The sequence below is a fragment of the Gossypium arboreum genome, unplaced genomic scaffold (assembly GCF_025698485.1).
Source record: "Gossypium arboreum isolate Shixiya-1 unplaced genomic scaffold, ASM2569848v2 Contig00198, whole genome shotgun sequence".
Classification (NCBI taxonomy): domain Eukaryota; kingdom Viridiplantae; phylum Streptophyta; class Magnoliopsida; order Malvales; family Malvaceae; genus Gossypium; species Gossypium arboreum.
Window position 1 is genome coordinate 134,383 of NW_026440316.1, and position 13,788 is coordinate 148,170.

A 13,788-nucleotide genomic window follows, 5' to 3' on the forward strand; every position below is an offset into this window, starting at 1 on the left:
TTGTTTAAAGAAGAAGATGTTGAAGAATAATTGTGAAATTGCAAGCACATTCGGCCTAGCACACATATGAGTGCTTGATGCTATATTATAAGTTTTGAGCTACAATATGCAAAGCATTAACTAGTAAAATGCATGCTGTTTTTGTGAGGTATTAAGTGCATAATTGGCCTCAACATGTACATGAATATTCGCCTTGGGTAGCCTATTGAAGGCCTTAGCTTTTCCTTGATGCTCGAATAAATTGTATTGAATTGCTTGATGTAGTATAAAATGTGCATGACCATTGTGTATTCAAGCTAAAGGGTGGCCATATGACCATTTAAACTCCTTGTCATATTCGCCATAAGCTAGCACAATGAGGTTTTAATAAATTGAATTTGTTTGAATTAGCTCAAGAGCTTAGAGGGCCACAATTGGACAAGGGAAGGAGAAAGTGATCGAATAGCCGTAAAAGCCGCTCGACAACATCCGAGGTAAGTCCTCAAGAAGTGACCCTACTTGAATTATGTGAAATGATGTATGGATGTGTATTGATTATTGATTATGTGTGTATGAGTATTTGAATGATACCCGGCTAAGTCCCAAGGCGATTATGCTAGTGATCATAATTGTGTTTGAGCCTTAGTAACTGAAAATGAAATATGTATGTCCAATGATTATTGATGTATGTGCGCATGAGAAATTGAATGATATCCGGCTAAGCCCCAAGACGTTAATGCTGGAAATTATATCCGGTTAAGACCAAGGCAATTGTGCTAGTGGCTACATCTCGGCTAAGACCAAGGCATTCGTATGAAGTCATTCTATCCGGCTAAGACCAAGGCATTTGTGCACGTGGTTATATCCGGTTATATTCAAGAATCTTGGGCTGGAGGTGAGTGTTGGTTGCTGTAATGAATTCAATTAGTACGCTCGAAAAGCCCAAAGAATAAGGTACGTTTATATGTGCATTGGAAAGTCGACATGTTTGAGCAACATTCGCTCAATCGTCTAACGAATTTCAGCTATTGAATTGATCGATACTTTGTGAAAGTATATAATGATGAAGTGTGAAGTAAGAATGACTATGTGAATGTGTATTAATGGAATGATGCATTTGGTTATGTGAATGTATTGCTTTAATTAAAGCTGATTATATTCCTTGAGGCTTACTAAGCATAAAATGCTTACCCGCTGCTTTGGCTCTCTGTTTTATAGATTTCGCTCGATAGCAATCGGATTCGGGATCAATAAAGTCAAGTCATCCACACTATCAACGCCTCTATTTTGGTATAAATTTTGTTTGAACTTTGAAATGGCATGTATAGGACTACCCTTGTTGGTTTAAAAAGTGGTGATGTATATGTATACGGCCATGCGAAAATGGCTCGTAAAAGGAAGCATGAACTTAGACTATTTTTGGTTTGTATGTATATATATGGTGTCATGATGTGATTATGGATTGGAAATGGGAATGTTGGTCACATGATCAGCCATTGGTATGGTTAAAATGATCATATATGAACCTATGTATGGCAAGACTAGTTGGTTCATGGAGACTACAAAATAGGTAAGACCTACCTTAAAACAGAAGCTGCCAGCTGCAGTGACGTGAATGTGAAAAATCACCAAAATTTGTAGGAATGGTATTAAATAGTGAATAAGCTATGTAAATGAACCTTGATGAGTCTATTTTCATATGGAAGAAACGAAATGGTCATAGGAGTTACAGGTTAAGAGATATGAAAGCTATTGTGAGACAGGGCCAGAACGGTTTCTGGGTCCCCTGTCGCAACTTTAGAAATTTACTATAAATTATCCAGAAATAATTAGGAGTCATGCCTTATATGTACAGATTCCATTTTGAGTCTAGTTTCATTAGAAATAAACGACACCAGTATTAAAGCCCTGTACAGAGAGATATTCAAGTTATAGCGCGAAGGTCAGAGCAGTCGATCCCTGTAACATGGGCGACTTTAACTAATAAACTGTACCAATTGGCCCAACCAAAATTCTAGAAATAAATCCATGGATGGATATATGAGTCTAAATTCAGGAAAATTTACGAAACCAGTTTCCGAGTTTTGAAGCTCGAGATATGATTTTAAGGAGACGGTGACGCAGTTTTCCAGCCTGACTGGAAATGTCAAATTGGTGGCAAAACATGTGAACTTGGCTTGTTAACCCTCGTGTCCCATAACGGCGATGGTCTCGGGTTCGGGTGTTACAATTTTATTGGTATCGAGCCACGGTTTAGTCGATTCTAGGACTACCGTGATGTGTTTGGGGTCTAGCTTTACATGCCATTAAATGATGAATCGATAGTGTGGTGATTTCTGACAATTTGACTTTGTGTTTGTTTATAGCAATGGATCCCGATCCCAACCGAGCGATAGCTGATGATGTGGAGAGTGTGGCACCTGCTCCCGCGCAAGGGACAGCACCGGCGGACTCTCAACCTATGGCCAGCAATCCGAATGATGAGGCTAGGCAAGCCTTTTATAGTGTGATGAACGAATGGTTTAATCAATACATTCGAACTAACACGGCTGTTCCACAACCTCCATTCCCGACAAATGCAACCCCCGCACCTACAATACCTCCGATGACTGACCAAATAAGGTCAAGTAAGCCCCAATCGATAGGATTCAAAACATGGGGCCACTGAATTTAAGGCTACGGATGATGATGATGCCGAAGCGAGCTGAATTTTGGTTGGATAACACTATCCGGTGCTCGATGAGCTATCCTGCATAACCGATGAGTGCTTAAAGTGTACCATCTCCTTGCTACGTGAGTCCGCCTACTATTGGTGGAGTACTCGACTTTTGTGGTACCTAGAGAGCAAGTGACTTGGGAATTCTTTCAAACCGAGTTCAAAAAATATATCATCGAGATTCATCGACCAAAAGCGAAGGAATTTCTTGATCTTAAGCAAGGTTCTATGTCGCCATCGACACGAACGAAAATTTGTGAGGCTTAGCCGACACGCGCGAGAATGCATTTCGTCCAAGCTATTATGTGTAAACGCTTTGAGGATGGGCTAAATGATGATATAAGGATGTTCGTTGGCATTCTCGAAATACGAGAGTTCAGAGTACTTGTTGAGCGAGCTTGTAAAGTCAAGAGCTTAGAAAGGAGAAACAAAAGTTGATGTGGGAATCGGAGAATTCGAAGAGGTCCTCGGAAAGTCTCTTCAACAGCATCAAGAGATTTCGAGATGATGTGAGCCGGTCTAGAGGCGTTCGGGCTTTTCTAGACGAGGACGCGGTCGACCCGCGTGACCACACGAGTCACTTCGATCGCCAGATGGTGGAAATGATCACGAGAGAGGGCGGAGTGTCTACATTGTGGCAAATGGCATTCGGGAGCTGTTGGTTTCGTGATCGCTCCCGCTATAAGTGTGGATCGGCCGACCACTTTATGAAGGATTGCCCGAGGATGCATGAGCAGAATGTAAGTCGAGTGGAAACCCGGTGCTACCAACGCCGAGGTAGGCCACCTAGAAATATGGGCAATGTCGTGGCGGTCGAGAAGATCTAGAGATGCTACCATCAGATCCGAGGCTCGTGCTCTCGCTAGGACTTATGCCATACGCAGCACGCCGAGGATACCGCTCTCCGGATGTCATTACGGTACTTTCACTCTTTTCAATACAAATGTGATTGCTTTGATTGACCCCGGTTCTACTCATTCATATATATGTGAAACCTTAGCATCCAAGAAGACTTTGCCTATTGAGTCTATCGAGTTTGTAATTCGGTGTCAAACCCTTGGGTCATTACGTGCTTGTCAACAAAGTGTGCAAGAAAAGTCCCCTAGTGTTCCGAGGTTTTTGTTTTCCGCGGACTTGATGCTTTTGCCGCTCGATGAGTTCGACGTTATTCTTGGTTTGGATTGGTTGACCATGCACGATGTGGTTGTAAATTGCAAGAGCAAGACTATCGATTTGAGGAGCGCGAATAACAAGATAATTCGGGTTGAGTCTACGGACTTAAAGGGGTTGCCAATGTAATATCGCCGATGTTGGCCCGTAAATATGTAAGAAAAGGTGCGAAGCATACCTTGCGACGCTTTCGATGACAAGGAATCGAGAAAAGAAACCCGAATCTGTGCTCGTGGTTTGTGAATACCGGATGTTTTTCCAAGAATTGCGGGTTTACCACTGCTCGAGAAATAGAATTTGGCATCGAATTGGTACCGGTACCACTCAATTTCGATAGCTCCGTATCGTATGGCACCAACGGAATTAAAGGAGTTGAAAGCTCGGTTGCAAGAATTGGTGGATAGAGGTTTTGCTCGCCTGAGTTTCTCGCCTTGGGTGCGCCAAGATTGTTCGTGAAAAGAAGGATGGAACCATGCGGGTGTGCATCGACTATCGTCGACTTAATAAAACGACGATAAAGAGCAAATATCCGCTACCACGTATCGATGACTTGTTCGATCAATCAAGGAGCCTCGGTGTTCTCGAAAATAGATTTGAGATCGGGCTATTATCAATTGCGAATCCGAGATTCGGACGTACCCAAGACTGCCTTCAGAACGAGATATGGTCACTATGAGTTCCTAGTGATGCCGTTTGGGCTCACTAATGCCCCTACGGTATTTATGGATTTAATGAATCGGATCTTCAGACCATATTTGGATCGATTCGTAGTCGTGTTCATTGATGACATCTTGGTCTATTCAAGAAATGAGACCGAACATGCTGAACACCTACGGTTAGTGCCGCAAATTTTACGGGATAAGCAATTATATGCTAAGTTCAGCAAGTGTGAGTTCGGTTAGAGAGGTTAGCTTCTTGGGTCATGTGGTATCTGATCGGGTATTCGAGTCGAATTCAATAAAATTTCAGCCATACTTAATTGGAAGCCTCCAGAAATATTATCGAGGTTCGAGCTTTTTGGGGCTTGCTTAGGTTATTACCGACGATTTGTAAAGGTTTCTCAACGATAGCCACGCCGATGACGGTTACTCCAAAAGGATGTTAAGTTCGAATGGACGGAGAAATGTCAAAACGTTTCGATCAATGAAAACTTATTTGATGAAGCCCCAATTCTAGTGCAACCCAAGTCCGCAAAGAGTTTGTCATCTATAGCGACGCCTCCCTACTTGGGTTAGGTTGTGTATTGATGCAAGAAGGTCGAGTTGTGGCCTGCGCGCCGAGGCAATTAAAGCCACATGAGAAAAATTATCCGACTCATGATCTCGAATTGGCCGCCATCGTGTTCGCCTTAAAGATTTGGCGACATTACTTATTTGGTGAAAGGTGCCATGTCTACTCGGATCACAAAAGTCTCAAATATTTGATGACCCAAAGAGACTTAAATCTGCGACAAAGACATTGGCTCGAGCTGTTAAAGGATTACGAACTGGTCATTGACTATCACCCGGGAAAGGTGAATGTGGTTGCGGATGCCTTGAGTCGTAAATCATTATTCGCTTTACGAGCGATGAACGTGCACTTGTCTGTCCGATCCAATAGTGTGTTAGTAGCTGAATTGAAAGCCAAACCACTATTGATACATCAAATTCGAGAAGCTCAGAAAGTCGACGACGAGTTGGCTGCAAAACGGACTGAGTGTGTTCCGAACAAGGACTCGGAATTTCAAATCGATGATGACGATTGTTTGAGGTTCAAAAGTCGTCTGTGTGTTCCAAAGAATTCGGAACTCATTTCGATAATTCTGAATGAAGCCCATTGTAGCCGAATGGCAATCCACCCGGGGAGTACAAAGATGTACAATGATTTGAAACGCCGCTTTGGTGGCATGGTATGAAGCGAGACATCTCCGACTTTGTTTGAGATGTTTAATATGTCAACAAGTGAAAGCGGAACATCGGTGCCTTCGTGGATTACTTCACCAATCACGATACCCGAGTGGAAATAGGATCGAGTCACAATGGACTTTGTATCCGGACCGCCATTTTCAAAGAAGTAAGAAGGATGCGGTTTGGGTCGTGGTAGATAGATTGACTAAGTCGGCCCACTTTGTCCCCGTACGTACGGATTTTTCAATGGACAAACTAGCCGAATTGTACATTTCTCAGATTGTGAGATTACACGGGGTGCCTATTTCCATCGTGTCGGATAGAGATCCGAGATTTACCTCGCGATTTTGGAAAAAGTTGCAAGAAGCTTTGGGTACCAAGTTGCATTTCAGCACCGCCTTTCACCCCCAAACCGATGGTCAATCTGAGCGGATAATTCAGATACTTGAAGATATGTTGAGATGTTGCGTCCTCGAGTTTAATGGTTCATGGGAACGGTATTTGCCGTTGATTGAATTCGCTTACAACAACAGCTTTCAATCAAGTATTAAGATGGCACCCTACGAGGCTTTGTACGGTCGTAAATGCCGTACACCATTGTTTTGGACTGAGCTTGGTGAAAGCAAAATTTTCGGGGTGGATTTGGTTAGAGATGCTGAACAGAAAGTGAAAGTAATCCGTGAAAGTCTGAAGATAGCCTCCGATCGTCAGAAGTCGTACGCGGATCTGAAACGTAAGGATATCGAGTATCGTGGGTGATAAAGTGTTTCTCAAGGTATCGCCTTGGAAAAAGATACTCGATTCGGCGTAGGGCAAGTGAGCCCAAGGTTCATTGGGCCATATGAGATATCCGAGCGAGTCGGTCCATGGCATATCGTTTGATTTTGCCCCTGAACTCAAAAAGGTTCACGATGTCTTTCATGTTTCGATGCTTCGACGCTATAGATCCGATCCATCACACGTGATTAGCCCATCAGAAATTGAAATCCAAGCTAATATGAGTTATGAGGAAGAACCGATTCGTATCCTATCACGAGAAGTGAAAGAGTTGCGAAACAAGTGGGTTCCGCTAGTGAAAGTGTTATGGCTCAAGCACGGGATAGAAGAAGCTACTTGGGAGACCGAGAACTCTATGAGAGAGCGATATCCAAATGGGCATATTTTTGGAAGGATTATCATAAGATTTAATAAACTTGATACTTTTAATTCTTTAATTTCATGTTTTATACTCAGAAGAGCTTAGGATAGCAAAAAGAGTAAGAAACGGGCGAAAAATGAACAAATTGGACCTAATTTAGTGTTTCACACGGCCTAGGCACTTCCACACAGGTAATCCACACGCCCGTGTGTCATGGCCATGTCGACATTAAACCAAGCCAGAATTGCACACGGCTACCGAGCACCCTCACACAGCGTGGCACACGGCCGTGTCCTTGTCGAGCTCAAGTCTAATTCTACTCGGAAAAGGCTAATTTTAGGCTATTTTGGGCATTCCAAAGTCTATTTAAACACCCTAAAAGAGGATCAAGTGGGACACACGAGAATAGAAGGCGAAAATACTCATAGATAGCCATCGGAATCACTTAGAAGTAGGATCTACTTCAAGACCAAGATCTCCACTCAATTTCCTTAGAAGTTCTTTGGGTTTTTTATGTTTTGTTATTTTTCCAATTTTGAGATGTTTTCCATTACTATGAGCTAAATTCTCTAAATACCTAGGAAAGTTGAAACCTAAGACGGATCTTATTACTATTTGAATTATATGATAAATACTTGTCTTATTCTTAATTATGAGTTTTAATCCTTGCTTTAATATTCCGGGATATTAATTCGGGTTTTGATGTGCTTACTCGATTGGAGCAAAAGTCTCGTGTGACACCCCTAATGTGACCCTAGTCGGAGAGTGGTTTGGGACCACTAAACCGAGTCACAAGAATAATTAGGTGTTATATTCTCGTGCTTATTGTATGTGGAATTTGTATGCGTAAATATTTCGTGTCTTGATTTTTATTAATTAGGTGCAAATTTATAAGAAATGACCCATGTGCTAGGACTTGAAAATGTGATAGGTGTATTTTAAGTGGCCTAATAATGCATGAAGTGAAATAAATGGAGTTGCATGTCAATTATCCCATTTCCTAAGGTGGATGGCCGGCCATGACAAATTATATAAGGGAAAACATGTTTCCAACATGTTTGGCTAGTGAGTTATGTAGGAAGTATTATAATAAAATAAGCATAAAAAATGAAAAAAAAAAAGAGAAAGATGAGCTTGGATGCCCCTTGTTGCCGTGAGTAGAGGAAAAGAGTGGAGAAATTTTTGTCCATCCATTTTCACTTCTTGGCCGAAAATACTAAGGAAAAAGGGGGAGGATTTTTGCTTCATGCTTGGTTTAGAAGAGATCTAGAAGGAGATTTGGCTAAATTGCATCAAGATTAAGGTATGTATGAGGTTGTGTTGGGAGTTTCATGCATGTTTTGGTTGCTAACTTGATGTGCATGTTAGCCATGGCTCAAATCTTTGTTATGCCATGGAAATGGTATTTGGCCAAAGTTGTTATGGTGATAAAGCCATTGCATGCTAAGTGTGAAGCTTGATGATGATGCATGCAATGATGGATTGTCTACTCTTGAGTAAGATTTTGAGTTTTCTTTTGTTCGACCATGATTGAAGTTAAAAAGGGCATGATTGTCATATTCGCCATGATGCATTCATGAGCATGATTCATGCTTCTTGCATGTTAGTTAAAATTTGTGTTTTGGATGGCTATGGACACCTTGAAATTGCCATGCTCATATATGTATATATATGTTTGCACATGATGTTTTGGTTATGAAGGAAGTGATGAATATGTTTGTTTAAAGAAGAAGATGTTGAAGAATAATTGTGAAATTGCAAGCACATTCGCCTAGCACACATATGAGTGCTTGATGCTATAGTATAAGTTTTGAGCTACAATATGCAAAGCATTAACTAGTAAAATGCATGCTGTTTTTGTGAGGTATTAAGTGCATAATTGGCCTCAACATGTACATGAATATTCGCCTTGGGTAGCCTATTGAAGGCCTTAGCTTTTCCTTGATGCTCGAATAAATTGTATTGAATTGCTTGATGTAGTATAAAATGTGCATGACCATTGTGTATTCAAGCTAAAGGGTGGCCATATGACCATTTAAACTCCTTGTCATATTCGCCATAAGCTAGCACAATGAGGTTTTAATAAATTGAATTTGTTTGAATTAGCTCAAGAGCTTAGAGGGCCACAATTGGACAAGGGAAGGAGAAAGTGATCGAATAGCCGTAAAAGCCGCTCGACAACATCCGAGGTAAGTCCTCAAGAAGTGAACCTACTTGAATTATGTGAAATGATGTATGGATGTGTATTGATTATTGATTATGTGTGTATGAGTATTTGAATGATACCCGGGCTAAGTCCCAAGGCGATTATGCTAGTGATCATAATTGTGTTTGAGCCTTAGTAACGAAAATGAAATATGTATGTCCAATGATTATTGATGTATGCGCATGAGAAATTGAATGATATCCGGGCTAAGCCCAAGACGTTAATGCTGGAAATTATATCCGGTTAAGACCAAGGCAATTGTGCTAGTGGCTACATCCGGCTAAGACCAAGGCATTCGTATGAAGTCATTCTATCCGGGCTAAGACCAAGGCATTTGTGCACGTGGTTATATCCGGTTATATTCAAGAATCTTGGGCTGGAGGTGAGTGTTGGTTGCTGTAATGAATTCAATTAGTATGCTCGAAAAGCCCAAAGAATAAGGTACGTTTATATGTGCATTGGAAAGTCGACATGTTTGAGCAACATTCGCTCAATCGTCTAACAATTTCAGCTATTGAATTGATCGATACTTTGTGAAAGTATATAATGATGAAGTGTGAAGTAAGAATGACTATGTGAATGTGTATTAATGGAATGATGCATTTGGTTATGTGAATGTATTGCTTTAATTAAAGCTGATTATATTCCTTGAGGCTTACTAAGCATAAAAATGCTTACCCGTTGCTTTGGCTCTCTGTTTTATAGATTTCGCTCGATAGCAATCGGATTCGGGATCAATAAAGTCAAGTCATCCACACTATCAACGCCTCTATTTTGGTATAAATTTTGTTTGAACTTTGAAATGGCATGTATAGGACTACCCTTGTTGGTTTAAAATGTGGTGATGTATATGTATACGGCCATGCGAAAATGGCTCGTAAAAGGAAGCATGAACTTAGACTATTTTTGGTTTGTATGTATATATATGGTGTCATGATGTGATTATGGATTGGAAATGGGAATGTTGGTCACATGATCAGCCATTGGTATGGTTAAAATGATCATATATGAACCTATGTATGGCAAGACTAGTTGGTTCATGGAGACTACAAAATAGGTAAGACCTACCTTAAAAACAGAAGCTGCCAGCTGCAGTGACGTGAATGTGAAAAATCACCAAAATTTGTAGGAATGGTATTAAATAGTGAATAAGCTATGTAAATGAACCTTGATGAGTCTATTTTCATATGGAAGAAACGAAATGGTCATAGGAGTTACAGGTTAAGAGATATGAAAGCTATTGTGAGACAGGGCCAGAACGGTTTCTGGGTCCCCTGTCGCAACTTTAGAAATTTACTATAAATTATCCAGAAAGAATTAGGAGTCATGCCTTATATGTACAGATTCCATTTTGAGTCTAGTTTCATTAGAAACAAACGACACCAGTATTAAAGCCCTGTACAGAGAGATATTCAAGTTATAGCGCGCGAAGGTCAGAGCAGTCGATCCCTGTAACATGGGCGACTTTAACTAATAAAATGTACCAATTGGCCCAACCAAAAATTATAGAAATAAATCAGAGTAGATCCTCCATAATTAAGTGGAGTTGCATGCAATCCTAGAGATATGACGATATAAATCTGCCGAATTAGAGTCAAATCTAATAAGGGAATTCATAGATCGAGTTAATGTGACAATAGGGGTTTTAATTAGTAAGAGATTTTGATTAATGATAAACCGTAATATATACATATTTTTACCCCATGCTTGGCATATTTATGGATGATTTTTCCTTAATTTCATTGAATTTGATTCTCCTAATCGTTTAAGTTCTTGTTTTATACTTAGGTGAGCATAGAAAGGCGAAAAGAGCAAGAAACAAACAAAAAAGGGACCAAATGGGCTTAAAACTGTGTTTCACATGGCCTAAGCACTTCTACACGGGTGATCTACAAGCCTGTGTGAGTCACACGGGAAGGCCAAACGCCCGTGGGATATGGCCGTGTCGACTAAAAATCAACTCAGTAGTACACACGGCTTAAGCACCTTCACATGAGCGTGGCACACGACCATGTCCCTGTCAAGCCCAAGTCTAGTTCTACTCGAAAAAGGTTAATTTTGGACTATTTTGGGCATTCAAAAGTCTATATAAACACCCTAAAAGAGGATTAGGGGGACACACAGAGTTGGAGGCAGAAAATACTCAAGAATAGCCATCAGAATCACATCGAAGCCAGGATCTATATCAAGACTAAAGATTTCCATCCAATTTCCTAAAAGTTCTTTTGGTTTCTTTATGTTTTATTGTTTTCCAAACTTTGAGATGTTTTCCATTATTATTGTGAACTAAACTCCCTAAATACCTAAGGGAGATGAACCCTATGATGAATCTTATTACTATTTGAATTATATGATAAAGACTTATTCTTATTCTTAATTGTGAGTTCTAAATTCTTGTTTTAATATTCTAGGGTATCAATTCATGTTTTTATGTGCTTAATCGGTGGAGCAAAAGTCCCTGTTTAAGAGTAGATCATCCATAATTAAGCGGAGTTGAATGCAATCCTAGAGATAGGAAGACATAAATCTGCCGGATTAGAGTCAAATCTAATAAGGGAATCCATAGATCGAGTTAATGCGACAATAGTGGTTTTAATTAGAAAGAGATTTTAATTAATCAACCTAAAGTCAGTTATTCTTAGTCTTGAGAGAGATATTAACATAAATTAGGGATTTCTACGGATTAAGTTAAGTGAATAAATTGTCTAATTCAAAAGTAATAAGTGAAGTCTAGGTGGATTGTTCCTTGGGTATTGTCTTCTCCATCAGTTTTTCCCAAAGTATTTTCAAAACTTCATCTTTGTCGTAATCTTAGTCAATTAGATAAATAGTTTTAGTTTAAAAACACACTTTAATTCTTAGGCTAGATAATAAAAAGATAGTAATTACTAGTACTTTTACTCCTCATGGATATGATATTTCTGGTCTCACCATAACTATACTACTGTTTGATAGGTGTGCTTGCCTTAAGTCGAATTTTTAGTTAGTTAGACGATCATCAATTAATCAACCTAGAGTCAGCTGTTTTTAGTCTCGAGAGAGATATTAACATAAATCAAGGATTTATACGGATTAAGTCAAGTGAATAAATCGTCTAATTCAGAAGTGATAAGTGAAGTCTAGGTGGATTCTTCCTTGGGTATTGTCTTTTCCATCGGTTTTCTAAAAAGTATTTTCCAACTTTAATATCTGTCGTAATTTGAGTTAATTAGATAATTAGTCTTAGTTTAAAACATTCTTAATTGTTAGGCTAGATAATAAAAAGATAGTAATTACTAGTACTTTTAGTCCTTGTGGATACAATATTTCCGGTCTAACCATAACTATACTACTGTTCGATAGGCGATCTTGCCTCAGTCGAATTTTTAGTTAGTTTAGTGACCATCAAGTTTTTGGCACCGTTGCCAGGGACTAAGATATTAGGAACGCTCGATTTTTATTACTTTAGCCATTTTTTTTACTTTTATTGCAATTTACTTTTTGTTTTTAGTTTAATTTTTCTTTTCTAAAGTTTTCTTTTTAATTGCTTCTGGCAGGTGTCTCTAGTTTATGACTAGGACGAACCTATTAGGACCTTTTCTTTTTTACAGTGAAATTGAAAGCACAGCTCGTAGAAATCAAAGAGAAATAAGGCGAAATCTACAATACATAAAGGAAAAGTGAGAGGACGATATCCATACTACAACCGAGGAGATGGATGATAATTAGAATAATCCACTACCTCCTGTGGTTGTGAAAATCCAGTAAATCAGAATCCTGCCCCTTGTACTATGTATGATTATGCTAAGCCTACTTTAACAGGAACTGAATCGAGTATAGTTAGACCTACTATTGCAGCAAATAATTTTGAACTGAAACCTAACACGATTCAAATGATACAATAGTTTGTTCAGTTTGATGGTTTGCAAGACGAGGATCCAATCACTCGTTTAGCAAATTTTCTAGAATTCTGTGACACCTTTAAGATCAATTGCGTTTCTGACGATGCCATTCGCCTTCGGTTGTTTCCCTTTTCATTAAAGAATAAGGCTAAACAGTGGTTGAACTCGTTACTACAGGGATTAATCACTACTTGGGAGCAAATGAACGAAAAATTTTTACTCAAATATTTTCTTCCGGCTAAAACGGCTAAATTGAGGAATGATATCTCTTCTTTTGTGCAGATGGATTTAGAAACACTATATGATGCATGAGAGAGATACAAGGATTTATTGAGAAGGTGCCCTCACTATGGATTACCTTTATGGCTACAGGTTCAAACTTTCCACAATGGTTTGAACCCCTTAATGAGACAGATGGTCGATGCAGCGGCCTGTGGAGCCTTGAATAATAAAACATCTGAGGAGGCTTATGAGTTCATTGAAGAGATGTTACTGAATAATTATCAGTGGCAAGTCATGAGGACAAAGCCTAATAAAGCAACCGGTGTTTTCAACCTCGACGCAGTCACCATGTTATCAAACCAAGTAGAGCTCTTAAATAAAAAGTTTGATGGCTTATGTGTTTCTACGTAGGTGTATCTGGTGATGCAGTGTGATACAAATGGAGGAGGGATAAATAATCTAGAATGCCTAGCCTACGACCATAATACTACGAACAAACAAGTCAACTATATGGGTAACAATTCTAGACCACAGAATAATCCATATAGTAATACTTACAATGCAAGTTGGAGGAACCATCCCAACTTCTC

The 13,788-nt window shown here is 39.5% G+C and overlaps 1 non-coding gene across 1 annotated transcript; it reads right to left on the bottom strand.

Moving 5' to 3' along the window:
• Window positions 1-13,225: 13,225 nt before the first annotated feature.
• On the bottom strand, window positions 13,226-13,332 carry LOC128288297 (small nucleolar RNA R71). The gene has a single exon (XR_008278732.1). It is a non-coding gene; the product is annotated as a small nucleolar RNA R71 (small nucleolar RNA).
• Window positions 13,333-13,788: the final 456 nt, after the last annotated feature.